The sequence below is a fragment of the Leptodactylus fuscus genome, chromosome 3 (assembly GCF_031893055.1).
Source record: "Leptodactylus fuscus isolate aLepFus1 chromosome 3, aLepFus1.hap2, whole genome shotgun sequence".
Lineage (NCBI taxonomy): Eukaryota > Metazoa > Chordata > Amphibia > Anura > Leptodactylidae > Leptodactylus > Leptodactylus fuscus.
Window position 1 is genome coordinate 12607881 of NC_134267.1, and position 16578 is coordinate 12624458.

Sequence of the window (16578 nt, forward strand, 5' to 3'; positions counted from 1 at the left end):
ATGAATCTGGGGACAGAGATGTGGGGACATGAATCTGGGGGCAGAGATGGGGGGACATGAATCTGGGGGCAGAGATGGAGGGACATGAATCTGGGGGCAGAGATGGAGGGACATGAATCTGGGGGCAGAGATGGAGGGACATGAGGCGCATGAAAAATTAATGAGAATGGGCGGAGTCAACACAAAAGTGGGTGGGGCTAAATTTACACATGTTGTCCCTCTTTCGGTTCTTCAGTTGGGAGGTATGCCATTACCCTCAGTTGTCATCAGACCCGCACTCACCTCTAATATCTCTATCTAAGCCCCAATGTAAATTATAGAACAATAAATATAAAGTATAGTAAGGGTCTATTCACATGGAGTAACGTGCAGTGTGATGTGACACGTAGACGGCGTGTGAGACTTTGAGCGCCGTAAAAGCTCCCATTGATTTCAATGGGAGCCTGGATCGTATACGCTGCGTTATTTTGCGGCCGCAAAATAACCAATCACTCATCAATTATAAGAATTGACAGAATCTACAGGAAATGGGAATAAGATCGGCACCAAACGGGTTAATGTAGAATCCGGGATTGTTCATCGATGTCTTCAGGGAATCCAATCACAGTTCATTAATATGAGTGATTGCAGCGCTCGCTCCCCCCGTCCTGTCCGGCTGCCTCACCGATATATACACAGCCCAAAATATAGACTCATCTGTATCCATCGCATGTTATTCCATCATCTGAGCAGCACGGCACGCTGTCATCTATAGGTCTGTATGTGCGCTACATGATATACATGTAATGGAACATCTACATTTATACATTAGGTAACTGTTCCCCAGCTCCTATGCAGAACTATGTGTTTCCATGCTTACAGACTACACATAATCCCTGTATAGCCTGATTCTGCAGCCGCACTCCCTAGGCGTATGTTCACATGGCGGAATTTGGCGCAGATTTGAAAGAGTTACCTCAGTTTTTCATCACAGTGGTGTGAACATGGCCTTATTCTGATATTTGGCAAGGCTCGTACGGCGTTACAGACGACAATAAACTCTGTTTTCATCTCAACCTAAATTGACTTTTCATTGAGCAAATGAGTAAATAAAATGAATCCGTAAGAAGCTCATTTCGGAAATGAGATTGAATTATCATCAAAGTGATCGTCGTCTTCAGAAGATTCAGGACTTGAAGGAATTAGACCGAAAGAAGAAGATGAGGAGTATTCACAAGGCCGAGCCTGAAGAAGGGCGCACAAGTTTTCTCTCTGATTTACTTTTCTGATTTAACGGCTCAACGGCCCTAAAATAAATACAATTCTGTTATTTCCCGTCAAAATGATTCTGGGGTTCTTCTTCCAACAACCCCTAGGACATCGACCATGGTACCTTTAAATGTAGGTGCCTTATGCTGGGCCATTTTTGTGTTAAAACCTGGGAGGATCCCATGACATTGTGGTGGGCCAATCCAACACTGGGTGGGTATGATGTGGGGATGACGAATGGTGGATGGAGCTGTCAGTCACGATAACTTACACCAGTCCGACAAAGTCATTGTAGAATTGACCCCTAAGGTAAGTAAATGGTTGTTCTCTTCTATGGACAGTGACATGGCACCAAAAATCCTGTACAGGGCGTATATTTCCCCTTCATGCAGCCATCATATGGGCCATATTCAAGATGTATGAGACTGGTGTATGAGACTGGTGTATGAGACTGGTGTATGAGACTGATGTATGAGACTGGTGTATGAGACTGATGTATGAGACTGCTGTATGAGACTGATGTATGAGACTGATGTATGACACTGGTGTATGAGACTGATGTATGAGACTGATGTATGAGACTGCTGTATGAGACTGATGTATGAGACTGATGTATGAGACTGGTGTATGAGACTGGTGTATGAGACTGGTGTATGAGACATATATGAGACTGGTGTATGAGACTGGTGTATGAGACTGATGTATGAGACTGATGTATGAGACTGCTGTATGAGACTGATATATGAGACTGGTGTATGAGACTGATGTATGAGACTGATGTATGAGACTGGTGTATGAGACTGATGTATGAGACTGATGTATGAGACTGGTGTATGAGACTGGTGTATTAGACTGATGTATGAGACTGCTGTATGAGACTGGTGTATGAGACTGATGTATGAGACTGGTGTATGAGACTGATGTATGAGACTGATGTATGAGACTGCTGTATGAGACTGGTGTATGAGACTGATGTATGAGACTGGTGTATGAGACTGATGTATGAGACTGATGTATGAGACTGCTGTATGAGACTGATGTATGAGACTGATGTATGAGACTGGTGTATGAGACTGATGTATGAGACTGATGTATGAGACTGGTGTATGAGACTGATGTATGAGACTGGTGTATGAGACTGATGTATGAGACTGCTGTATGAGACTGATGTATGAGACTGATGTATGAGACTGGTGTATGAGACTGGTGTATGAGACATATATGAGACTGGTGTATGAGACTGATGTATGAGACTGGTGTATGAGACTGATGTATGAGACTGGTGTATGAGACTGATGTATGAGACTGGTGTATGAGACTGATGTATGAGACTGATGTATGAGACTGGTGTATGAGACTGATGTATGAGACTGGTGTATGAGACTGATGTATGAGACTGGTGTATGAGACTGATGTATGAGACTGATGTATGAGACTGGTGTATGAGACTGATGTATGAGACTGATGTATGAGACTGCTGTATGAGACTGATGTATGAGACTGGTGTATGAGACTGGTGTATGAGACATATATGAGACTGGTGTATGAGACTGATGTATGAGACTGGTGTATGAGACTGGTGTATGAGACATATATGAGACTGGTGTATGAGACTGATGTATGAGACTGGTGTATGAGACTGATGTATGAGACTGCTGTATGAGACTGATGTATGAGACTGGTGTATGAGACTGATGTATGAGACTGATGTATGAGACTGGTGTATGAGACTGATGTATGAGACTGATGTATGAGACTGGTGTATGAGACTGGTGTATTAGACTGATGTATGAGACATATATGAGACTGGTGTATGAGACTGATGTATGAGACTGGTGTATGAGACTGATGTATGAGACTGATGTATGAGACTGCTGTATGAGACTGGTGTATGAGACTGCTGTATGAGACTGATGTATGAGACTGGTGTATGAGACTGGTGTATGAGACTGATGTATGAGACTGGTGTATGAGACTGGTGTATGAGACTGATGTATGAGACTGATGTATGAGACTGGTGTATGAGACTGGTGTATGAGACATATGAGACTGGTGTATGAGACTGATGTATGAGACTGGTGTATGAGACTGCTGTATGAGACTGATGTATGAGACTGCTGTATGAGACTGATGTATGAGACTGATGTATGAGACTGGTGTATGAGACTGGTGTATGAGACTGGTGTATGAGACATATATGAGACTGGTGTATGAGACTGGTGTATGAGACTGATGTATGAGACTGATGTATGAGACTGCTGTATGAGACTGATGTATGAGACTGGTGTATGAGACTGATGTATGAGACTGCTGTATGAGACTGATGTATGAGACTGATGTATGAGACTGGTGTATGAGACTGATGTATGAGACTGGTGTATGAGACATATATGAGACTGGTGTATGAGACTGATGTATGAGACTGATGTATGAGACTGATGTATGAGACTGATGTATGAGACTGGTGTATGAGACTGATGTATGAGACTGGTGTATGAGACTGATGTATGAGACTGATGTATGAGACTGGTGTATGAGACATATATGAGACTGGTGTATGAGACTGATGTATGAGACTGGTGTATGAGACTGCTGTATGAGACTGATGTATGAGACTGCTGTATGAGACTGATGTATGAGACTGATGTATGAGACTGATGTATGAGACTGGTGTATGAGACTGCTGTATGAGACTGATGTATGAGACTGCTGTATGAGACTGGTGTATGAGACTGATGTATGAGACTGATGTATGAGACTGGTGTATGAGACTGATGTATGAGACTGGTGTATGAGACTGATGTATGAGACTGATGTATGAGACTGGTGTATGAGACATATATGAGACTGGTGTATGAGACTGATGTATGAGACTGGTGTATGAGACTGCTGTATGAGACTGATGTATGAGACTGCTGTATGAGACTGATGTATGAGACTGATGTATGAGACTGGTGTATGAGACTGGTGTATGAGACATATATGAGACTGGTGTATGAGACTGATGTATGAGACTGCTGTATGAGACTGCTGTATGAGACTGATGTATGAGACTGCTGTATGAGACTGATGTATGAGACTGATGTATGAGACTGGTGTATGAGACTGGTGTATGAGACATATATGAGACTGGTGTATGAGACTGATGTATGAGACTGGTGTATGAGACTGATGTATGAGACTGATGTATGAGACTGCTGTATGAGACTGATGTATGAGACTGATGTATGAGACTGCTGTATGAGACTGATGTATGAGACTGATGTATGAGACTGGTGTATGAGACTGGTGTATGAGACTGATGTATGAGACTGGTGTATGAGACTGATGTATGAGACTGATGTATGAGACTGATGTATGAGACTGGTGTATGAGACTGGTGTATGAGACATATATGAGACTGGTGTATGAGACTGATGTATGAGACTGGTGTATGAGACTGCTGTATGAGACTGATGTATGAGACTGCTGTATGAGACTGATGTATGAGACTGATGTATGAGACTGGTGTATGAGACTGGTGTATGAGACTGGTGTATGAGACATATATGAGACTGGTGTATGAGACTGATGTATGAGACTGATGTATGAGACTGCTGTATGAGACTGATGTATGAGACTGATGTATGAGACTGCTGTATGAGACTGATGTATGAGACTGATGTATGAGACTGGTGTATGAGACTGGTGTATGAGACTGGTGTATGAGACTGGTGTATGAGACATATATGAGACTGGTGTATGAGACTGATGTATGAGACTGATGTATGAGACTGGTGTATGAGACTGATGTATGAGACTGGTGTATGAGACTGATGTATGAGACTGATGTATGAGACTGGTGTATGAGACTGGTGTATGAGACTGATGTATGAGACTGGTGTATGAGACTGATGTATGAGACTGATGTATGAGACTGGTGTATGAGACTGATGTATGAGACTGGTGTATGAGACTGATGTATGAGACTGGTGCATGAGACTGGTGTATGAGACTGGTGTATGAGACTGATGTATGAGACTGGTGTATGAGACTGATGTATGAGACTGGTGTATGAGACTGATGTATGAGACTTGTGTATGAGTCTGATGTATGAGACTGGTGTATGAGACTGATGTATGAGACTGATGTATGAGACTGCTGTATGAGACTGGTGTATGAGACTGATGTATGAGACTGGTGTATGAGACTGATGTATGAGACTGATGTATGAGACTGGTGTATGAGACTGATGTATGAGACTGGTGTATGAGACTGATGTATGAGACTGATGTATGAGACTGCTGTATGAGACTGCTGTATGAGACTGATGTATGAGACTGCTGTATGAGACTGATGTATGAGACTGCTGTATGAGACTGCTGTATGAGACTGATGTATGAGACTGATGTATGAGACTGCTGTATGAGACTGATGTATGAGACTGCTGTATGAGACTGATGTATGAGACTGGTGTATGAGACTGATGTATGAGACTGGTGTATGAGACTGATGTATGAGACTTCTGTATGAGACTGCTGTATGAGACTGGTGTATGAGACTGGTGTATGAGACTGGTGTATGAGACTGATGTATGAGACTGATGTATAAAACTGGTGTATGAGACTGATGATTGAGACTGGTTTCTGAGTCTGGTGTATAACACTGGTGTATGAGACTGGTGTTCACAGCTCAGTCCCAATAAAGTTTGCCAAGCACAGCCACTATAGAACACAGGTCTGTGCTTGGTTTTCCGTGAAGAGGACACAGTACTCTGCAGCAAAGGCTTGTGGAGCTTCAAACAGCTCCACAATCAGCTGATCAGCAGGGGTGCCTGTTGCCGGATCCCTGCCATACCTGGGCATAGATCATCAGTCCATAAGCCTGGACAGTTCTGCAGCTTTTTCCTATACTTTTCGACTCAATTCCTCACCAGTTTCAAGTCATCTGCTCGCTGTCAGAGAGTTACAGGATCATGTTGAACACGCTGTACCCGCCGGAATAAGTTTTTGCACTTCTGCCATTCCATCATCTATTTGACTCAGGAGTGCATGGGACCAGAAGTAATATATTTTCCGCATTTATGCCATTTTTACTCCTGTACTAGATCCGGTGTTTGCATAGGTGACGCGAGAGCCATCAAAATTCTTTCTACTTTGCTCTAGATACATAATAAAGGAGGTAGCTTAACCCTTACAGCACTGGCCGGGTGTATTGGGAAACCTCTTACCTACGTATAACATTCAATATACTGGTATTTCACTTGCATAGAGACCACTCAGGTTGGCTATCGATTAGGACTGCCTAGAATTAAAGGGGTAATTGATGGCCTATCCAACTTTAGATCTGCAGGACAGAGTGGCTCCAGGTAATGTACAGGCACTTGCTTGCCATACGATATTTAGTGGTGGCTTTAGGTATTGCAGCGCCTCCCCATTGAAGTCTAAGGGGCCACATTGCAGTACCTAAAGTGGCCACTATGCATCTTTATACAGTACACATATATAGTTATGTCCTGTTATGGGACCAGCCACGGCTAGACCCCGGTTCTCTAGCGGCTGTATACTGCACCTCCACGGTATACTCACCCCTGCTCACTGCCGGCTATATCCTGCTTATTTTCATTCGATTAGACTATTACATAATTTTTGTTGAAAAATCCAGACATTTAAAATTTGTTTTTAAATTAAGTTTCTGGCAGCAAATAGCAAAGTGCAGAGCAGATGCGGCCAATGAGCGGCCGGGCACGGCGCGTTCTGCTGCAGTTTAATTATCGGGTAATTGGCTTTCATGAAATGCGGCAGAATGTGCTTTATACCTAATACAATTAGACGGTTCCTGTCTCTGCTCTGCCGGGCTGGTTTATGTACAAAGTGTTCACCCCAATGGCAGAACTCATCCATGACTGGTCCATCAGGTGCAGTGCACAATACAAGTCTTGTATTCCATCATCTATTGCAGATCCAGGACTGTAGAATATTCTGGAATATCGTAAGACCAGGAGAAGACTGATCAAAGAGGAGCAAAGCTATTGGGTGTGTAGATGTAGAAACTGCACTGTGGTCCTAGTGCCAGAAGTGACCAAATGGCCCCTGCACCAGGGCTCTAGATCCAGAAGGGGCCACTTTTTAGATGCCTTGGATAAAATACAACCGCGGCATCTGAAGAGCAGCAGCGCATGCGCACCAACATTCGGGGGCAGTTGTCCATTACTATAAGAGCCTGGAGCCTATTGAAGACTCCCACACCTATCGTTGTTGGGCTTCTATTACACATGACCATAGACAGACCCCTATAGACATTCGGTATCGCAGTGCTGACCCATAAAACGTGGTAACATGCAAAATACAAAAGCAAAAAATGGCTGCTGCTGGAAGGGGTTAAAAGATGGACAAACTGGGAACAGCTAAAATGTTATATAATATATTGATTAGAGTTGATTCAAATAGTATTGGAAACATAGTTTTGAATACCTCGCTCCCATAAGAATGAAGGGAAGCAGCCAGCGCGGCCGACGCTTAACCCTTTGCTGTTTGGCTGCTTCCATTCATTTCTATGGGAGCGAGGTATTCGAAACTATGTTTCCAATACTATTCAAATCAACTCTAATATTGATACATTATAATATTTATGTGCCGATAAAAGTATCACTCGCCCGACAAATAATAAGCCCTCATATGATGAAGTGAAAAAGCTATAGAGAGAAAAAAACACAAGGCACATCATACAGTACTTAAGGGGTTAACCAAAATTCGGTTTATTTCACCCCATTCAGCCCCGGGTTTGCGATAGCAAAAGCCGATATTTAATAGCAAGAGATGAACCCCGGGGGGTTGTTCTGGGAGGGGGTTGTTCTGGGAGGGGCCTGTTCTGGGAGGGGCCTGTTCTGGGAGGGGGATGTTCTGGGGGGGGGGCTGTTCTTGGAGGGGCCTGTGGGTAAAGTTAGCAAAATCCTTCTGGGACTGAACAACAAAGTTACAAAAATTGAAATAGCAACAGAAAGCTCAAAGATCAGAAAAAAATTGCAATTGCAGGGAGGAGAAAATTAGAATTTTTTCGTGATCCTTGTCCTTAAGGGGTTAAATGCGGGTCTTGTTTTTCCTCGTGGCCCTCGGAGCATTCCCTATCACCAGATCTCCTGCTTGTGAGCAGATGTTTATTTTCTTGAAAACAGTCGCGTTCAATTAATATCCACGTTTTACGGATAGCTGGCTGGTGGGGGAAGCCTGGGCTGAGATCTCGGGTTGTCACTATCCTCAGGTGACATTCCCGCTGGGTAATTTACGGAACAGACCGCGAGCGATGGCGTCACTTTCTCAGAATATCCACCTGTGAATTTCAGGTTACAAGAGGCGATCGATGACGTCTTGTAAGAGATTCGGCCGCTGCTGGTGTTTTTCTAGCAATGCGGGTTCCCTGCGGAGACAGGGGAGTTCTGGTCAATAATACGCGCGGTACCTACGACGAGCGGGGATCTCCTCTGTGTACAATGATGTCATCCTGTGAAGTGACCTGGTAAACCGGAAAATACACAGAAAATACTTTGTAACATTCTAATAAAAGTGATCGAGAATAAAGAGAGCTTTGCAAAAACTTCCCACCGTTTTGTGTACTCAGCTCCTCGGCAAACCAATGCATTTCCATGGTTAACAACCTTTGTGTAGTCTGACCCTGCAGTCATCCTCCCTTGCTTATCTGAGCCCTGATAGTTGCACATAGATATAGCTGTATACACTTTACGCCTTGTATTTAATCCCAGCAATATGAATACATATTCAGTATTTGGGACAAGGACATGTAAAGTGTCTCCATAACAAGGCTCCAATAATTGTATAATGTGTCGCTCCCGGGGTCTGCGCTGTTCGTTATTACATCTAGGCGGAGGACATTAATTGAAGGACTCTTGTAGCTTATAATTGGATATGCTATCGAGTAGATGGTCCATTGATATTCATGGCCTCCATCCCCACATCCGAGAAGGAAGCGCAGTCTTAAAGAGCTTTCTCATCTAAATGTTGGGTTTGGAAGTTTTGTGTAAATAAGTTTTCGAGCAAGACACTTTTTTTCTATGTGATAGTCAATGATGGAAAGAAAAAGTTGCTCCTGAATAATAAAGGTTCAACCCGTGCCCCATTTTCCCCAGATTCCTAGACATGCTCAGTGCAGGGGGTGGGTAGATAAGTTGTGACATCATCATCCATTGTAGGGAGTGGCTGTAATGATGACTCAGTGGTGTCAGATGTTATCTTCTATTGTAAACCTGCAAAGAAAAACTTTGGCAAGTGGTAGTCATAATTAGGTTTGGAGGTCAAAGTGAAAATTGCAGGCTTTAGCAGTTGTTGAAAATATAAATAGCAACAGGGAAAATTCTTTAAAATATCATCTTAAAGATGCGTTTAATGGGAAAATTTGGTATAAAAATAGGTCATTTTCTGGCAGTATATTCTGTTTAATGCTGTGAACATGAGGGGCCATACTGATGTGATATGAAAGATAGGAGAAGGTACTAGTTGCGAGGTGCTGTTGTGACTACTGGGTAAAAGGGTCACTGCTGTAAAACAGGGAGATAAAATGAGACATGGGGATTATGTTTTGATTGCTATTGAGGATATAACACATCTCTATTACAAACTAAATTCTTGGGGTTTTTCTTGTTATTTCTGTCCTGCCCCCCATACATTATTACTGCTACATGCCTTCCAACTATCTTGGATTCACTGGGACAGTCCTAAATTGTGCATCGCGTCCCACGGTCCCGGTTGGAGGTATGACCTCCAGGTGGGAGATATGTTCTTGTTTCAACTCATCTGCATCCAGAGAGGATGCAGATGAGTTGAATAGAGCAATGAAGCAGAAGTGGACAGCCTCTGCTTCATCACTGTGCTTCTGTATGCACCGGCCCTGGGAGCTGTAGATGCGATGTGATGACATCACTCGCGTCGCGCCTCAACAATCCGGAGAGATCCTCAGACAGAGCAGCAGGGGAGCAAGGAGAGGTAAGTATCAGTGATTTATTATATTAAACTGTGGGGTCAAATGGAGGGGGAACATTAAACTGGGGCAGATGAAGGGGGACATTAAACTCGGAGCAGATGGAGTGGGCAGATAGAGCATGATGTTAAACTGGGGACAAGTTAGAAGGGGACAATAAACTGGGGGAAACTGGAGGGTGTCATAAAACTGTGGGGGTAGCTGGAGGGGGACATTAAACCATGGAGATAACTGGAGGGGGACATTGAACTTTGGGGGTAGCTGGAGGGGGGCTTGTCTGCCTCTAGTTGTCACCAATTTAATGGCACCCTCCAGTTACCCCCACGGTTTAATGTCCCCCTCTAGTTGCCCTCAATTTATTGTCCCCATCCAACTACCCCTACAGTTTACTGTCACCCTCCAGATGCTCAGTTTCATGTCCTCCTCTAGTTTCCCCCAATTTAAACTGGGACACCAGGAGAGGGACTTCATACAGTGGGGTAATTAGAGGGGAACATTATAATATGGGGGCATATAATGGGTGACTGTAGAAGCATTATATTGGGTGGGGGCACATAGAAAAATGGATCGGAGTGGGCAGAGTCAAAATATAAGTGGGTGGAGCTAACTTTGCCATGCCGAACATAGTGTGCATGTGCTGTCCCTCATTCTGTCCTTTGAAAGTTGGGAGGTATTGGCTTTTTTACATTTAATTCTGTGACTGTAAAACAGCAAACAAGTAGCTGAGAAAACCCCAAGAGACCATAATACAGGAGATCCTGGGACATTGGACTGCAGATACAGGTGATAATGCAGCTAACAAGCTCCCTGAGAAATGTGAGCATAACCAGGAAAGCTGCTTACTGTCTATGACTAACCTCCTCTAAGAAGTCAATAGGCTTTCCCTACACTCACTGAGTGTTTATTTGTGCAGTGAACAGACAGGGAAAGTTCCTGCCACTAGGTGTCTCCCTTATTCCAAATTTGCTGTTCTCTCCCTGCTACTAGTGAAGATCTGTCTTTAGAACCCAACAGACTCTCTCTTCACAGTCCCTGTATGTCTGCAAAGGCAGACCTTCCCTAGTAACAGGGAGTGAACAGCAAATCCGGAATAAGGGAGACACCTAGTGGCAGGAACTTTAGAGAGGGGTTTTTAGGCCAAAACAGCAACATTAAATAAAGTGCATTAGTTAGATTAAATTGCCTGAAAAGTTATCTACCATTAAAGGGGAAGTCACTCCTTTAATTCTGCCCCCCTTAAAGGGATTTTACCACTAAAACACTTTTTTTTCTAGTTACCACGTCAGAATAGCCTTTAAAAAGGCTATTCGTCTCTTACCTGTGGAAGTGCTCTCCGCCGCGCCGTTCGTTCAAAATACCGGTTTGTACCGGTATGCTAATGAGTTCTCTCGCAGCGATGGGGGCGTCCCCATCGCAGGAGCAGCGATGGGGGCGTCCCCATTGCAGCTCGAAAACTCACCGCAGCGCCGCCTCTCCGGTCTTCGGTGTCCTCCCCTTGCCTCTTCAGCGTCTGTCGGACGCCTGCGCAGTATGCTCTCTGTTCGGCGAAGATTGCCAAACGTACTGCGCATGCGCGAAAGTGCGGTGCTCGCACTATGGCTGGGACCGCTATTTAGCGCATGCGCAGTACGTTCGGCAATCTTCGTCGAACAGAGCGTACTGCGCAGGCGTCCGACAGTACGCTGAAGAAGCAAGGGGAGGACACCGAAGACCGGAGAGGCGGCGCTGCGGTGAGTTTTCGAGCTGCAATGGGGACGCCCCCATCGCTGCTCCTGTGATGGGGATGCCCCCATCGCTGCGAGAGAACTCATTAGCATACCGGTACAAACCGGTATTTTGAACGAACGGCGCGGCGGAGAGCACTTCCACAGGTAAGAGACGAATAGCCTTTTTAAAGGCTATTCCGACGTGGTAACTAGAAAAAAAAGTGTTTTAGTGGTAGAATCCCTTTAAGTTAAACAAAACTGAGATGCAATATTAGATCGAGCCTGAACCAGAGCGCTGCTGTTTTACTAATATATCCCCTTGGATGTCTTAGTAAATCGGTCTGGTGTGTGCGTATTACTACTGCGATAGCATGCACAACCTCCTCCATGTCCATGTCATCGATCACATAGACGTGAGGTTATATCCTCCATATTGGCTCATAGTGATATATATAGAGGGTATATAATTATAATCAGAACAGTCTCCATTCTCTATATTAATAGTCAGAATCTTAAATATTTCCAGATGTCTTATCCTGAACCTTCCAGCGAGTGCAGCTGTATAAATATCCTGCCTCATTGCCTCCCAACTTGACTGAGGCTGAGCCTCCATGAGATCAGCAGCTCGCGGCTGGCGTCACATACACAGCCGCTTATCACTGGCTCCAGCTCATTATATTCAGTGCTGCACTAGATGAAGAGGTTTAATACTAGATGGCGGCCTTAAAGGAACAATTCCCCTTCTGTGTATCCAAGACTCAATTTTGTAAAGAGTCACCGGAACATTGTCATGCATGAGATTTCTTAGAGAAAGGACCTCTATAGTAAACTGTAGTCTCAGAAGTTCTGGGGGGCTGTGTGCAGCGCCGCACCTCCCATGAGGCGACCTGAAGTGACCGCTTCAGGCGGCACTATGCCAGGGCTGGCTTAGCGTCACCGTCTCGGCAGCCCGGCACGGGAAGCGAGTGGTGGATTGGGGAGGCCCTGTGGATGCAGCGCTGCTCCAGCGGCCTCCCCTCACGCTCAGGCAGAGAGCAGGTCCTCTCCCTGCCTGCTCTCTGCCTGCTAATACTGCTCTGCCCCGCCTCCCCTTCACTCTGCCCCGCCCCCTTCCGCTCCACCCACTCCTCCCGGGGGTGGGGGGAGGCGGCTTTCTGTAGGTTCACCCCTGGCTGTGTGACAACCTATAGGACCACCACTACTATAAGCACTGTCACCCAGCTTTCCCATGAGCTTGGCAAATATTCTGCAATCTTGCAAAAACAGATGTGCAGGAGCATTAAGAATTGTACTGCGCGTGCGCCAGCCAGAAAATGTCACATTTATGGGATATCAAGAGGTATTGTCATGATGGAAGTATAGGGAGAGGCGGTCAATGGGCAGAAGCGAGTGGCAGGGCATGTGTTACAGTGATTGGAACCTGGAGCTGGCACCCTTAAAGGGATTCTACCATTAAAAATCTTTTTTCTGTGTCCAACACGTCGGAATAGTCTTTAGCAAGGCTATTCGTCTCTTACCTTTAGATGTGATCTCCGCCGAGCTGTTCCTTAGTAATACCGGTTTTTACCGGTATGTAAATTAGTTCTCTGGCAGCGATGGGGGCGGGCCCCAGCACTGAAAATGCGATGAGGGCGTCTCCACCGCTGTCTGAGAACAGGATCATGCGCCGCCTCTATCTTCTGCTGGATCCTCCCCTTCTTTCTTCGTCTTTCTTCTGACGCCTGCGAAGTTGGCTCTGCCACTGAGACACTAGTAGAGCCGACTGCGCATGCGCGCAATTCCGGCCTCGGAACTATGGCCGCGCATGTGCAGTTGGCTCTACTAGTGTCAGAGCCGACAGAGGTGAAGCAGCCGAAGAAAGACGAAGAAAGAAGGGGAGGATCCAGCAGAAGATAGAGGCGGCGCATGATCCTGTTCTCGGGCAGCGGTGGGGACGCCCTCATCGCATTTTCAGCGCTGGGGCCCGCCCCCATCGCTGCCAAAGAACTAATTTACATACCGTTAAAAACCGGTATTACTAAGGAACGGCGTGGCGGAGATCCCATCTAAAGGTACGAGACGTATAGCCTTTCTAAAAGCTATTCTGATGTGTTATCCACAGAAAAAAGGGTTTTAATGGTAGAATCCCTTTAAGGATCGGGCCTGTTCGCACCTATTGCACAGACTCCCTATATTATCCTATACCGGAGTCTTATGTGTCACCTCCTTAGAATAACATGTAAATTTCGCTCCTAACAAGCGGATTGTTAAGTATATTATTATGCCGGGGGCGGCCGGGCGTCAAGACATTGATTATTCACTATTAAACTTACATGAGGTTGCAACGCGCGGCGTAAATAATACATCTAAATAATACATATATCCGCACTCGCCGCTATCGCCGGGCCTGACAGCTGATCTATTTATTCAGTATTTGCAGTCACAACATTACCATACCGAGATAACATAAAGCAAAACTTGTATAATTTACGGGATATTAAGAGGAGCGTTTATCTCGGGCGCGCCTGACACGCTTCTCCCCTTTATTGTCACATACACAGTTGTTCTACAGAGGCGGCGATTAATGCCATGCAAATGAGGCAAAACCCGCTGCGAAATCCAACTTCATATCCATATCAAATACGAGAGTCTCTCCACGGCGCCGCGTCCTCGCTCTGTACCAGCACTCATGCAAATGGGGACTTTTTTTGGCTTCACATTTTTCAGTTCAGTGTTTCAGGGAAATGTCTTGTTGGTGGTATAATAAGATATCCGTACGGCGCCGAGTCTCCGAGGAATAGACTAAAGGTTTACTTACGCCAATTAGAATTATTGTAACACAACCAGAAACAGAGTAGCAAATGGATTGTGGGTCAGGTTATAAACTGAATGATACAATTCTGGCTCCTTGCAGTCACCACTAGAGGGAGCTCATTACATAGGGGTCCCATGAATCCTTATCATACTTAAAGGGGACCTGTGTGTGAAAAGTCCAATGACATCACTTCTGGTTCTATCGAAACAAATCCAGCCCAAAAGAAACCTTTAGATCAAATCGGCCGAACTATCCAACTCGAAAACGAATCGTCAGAGGTTCGCCCATCTCTACTAATATCGCAACTCTGTAAGTCGTTCCTATAAGTATATGAGATAGTGCGGTAACTTCTATACTGCTGCTCGGGAACATTCGCCGCCGTACGTATCATCCACCTCCATGGTTCACCCGACTTCAGACTGACAGATCTGGTTTAGCCCCCGGGGGAGAAGCTTTTACTTGGGATTCTGTAGAGAAAGTCATTAAGGAGAGGCGACCTGTCAGCGGATACCGGGGGGGCGCTCTACTTTACTATCAACTGGGCCAGGGCAGACGGACGGTTAAGATAAATGGCGGCCACCGTTCTTAATTCTATTAATAGAGATGGATCTCACGTCCTGTCAGGTGCGTAGCGATGTCTGTATTGTACGGTATAGGGGAGAGCAATGGTGACCTGTATTGATATAGCGCCACCATGTGCTGCTTTAGGGTACGTCACATATATACACTCCTATGAAAAAGTTTGGGCACCCCTATTAATCTTAATCATTTTTAGTTCTAAATATTTTGGTATTTGCAACAGCCATTTCAGTTTGCTATATCTAATAACTAATGGACACAGTAATATTTCAGAATTGAAATGAGGTTTATTGTACTAACAGAAAATGTGCAATATGCATTAAACCAAAATTTGACCGATGCAAAAGTATGGGCACCTCAACAGAAAAGTGACATTAATATTTAGTAGATCCTCCTTTTGCAAAGATAACAGCCTCTAGTCGCTTCCTGTAGCTTTTAATCAGTTCCTGGATCCTGGATGAAGGGATTTTGGACAAACAATTCAAGTTCAGTTAAGTTTGATGGTCGCTGAGCATGGACAGCCCGCTCTCAAATGATCTGAAAACAAAGATTGTTCAACATAGTTGTTCAGGGGAAGGATACAAAAAGTTGTCTCAGAGATTTAACCTGTCAGTTTCCACTGTGAGGAACATAGTAAGGAAATGGAAGACCACAGGGACAGTTCTTGTTAAGCCCAGAAGTGGCAGGCCAAGAAAAATATCAGAAAGGCAGAGAAGAAGAATGGTGAGAACAGTCAAGGACAATCCACAGACCACCTCCAAAGAGCTGCAGCATCATCTTGCTGCAGATGGTGTCACTGTGCATCGGCCAACAATACAGCGCACTTTGCACAAATAGAAGCTGTATGGGAGAGTGATGAGAAAGAAGCCGTTTCTGCACGTACGCCACAAATAGAGTCACCTGAGGTATGAAAAAGCACATTTGGACAAGCCAGCTTCATTTTGGAAGAAGGTCCTGTGGACTGATGAAACAAGGATTGAGTTGTTTGGTCATACAAAAAAGTGTCATGCATGGCGTCCAAAAAAAACAGCATTCCAAGAAAAACACATGCTACCCACTGTAATATTTGGTAGAGGTTCCATCATGCTTTGGGGCTGTGTGGCCAATGCCGGCATCGGGAATCTTGTTAAAGTTGAGAGTCGCATGGATTCCACTCAGTATCAGCAGATTCTTGAGAATAATGTTCAAGAATCAGTGACGAAGTTGAAGTTACGCCGGGGATGGATATTTCAGCAAGACAATGATCCAAAACACCGCTCCAAATCCTCAGGCATTCATGCA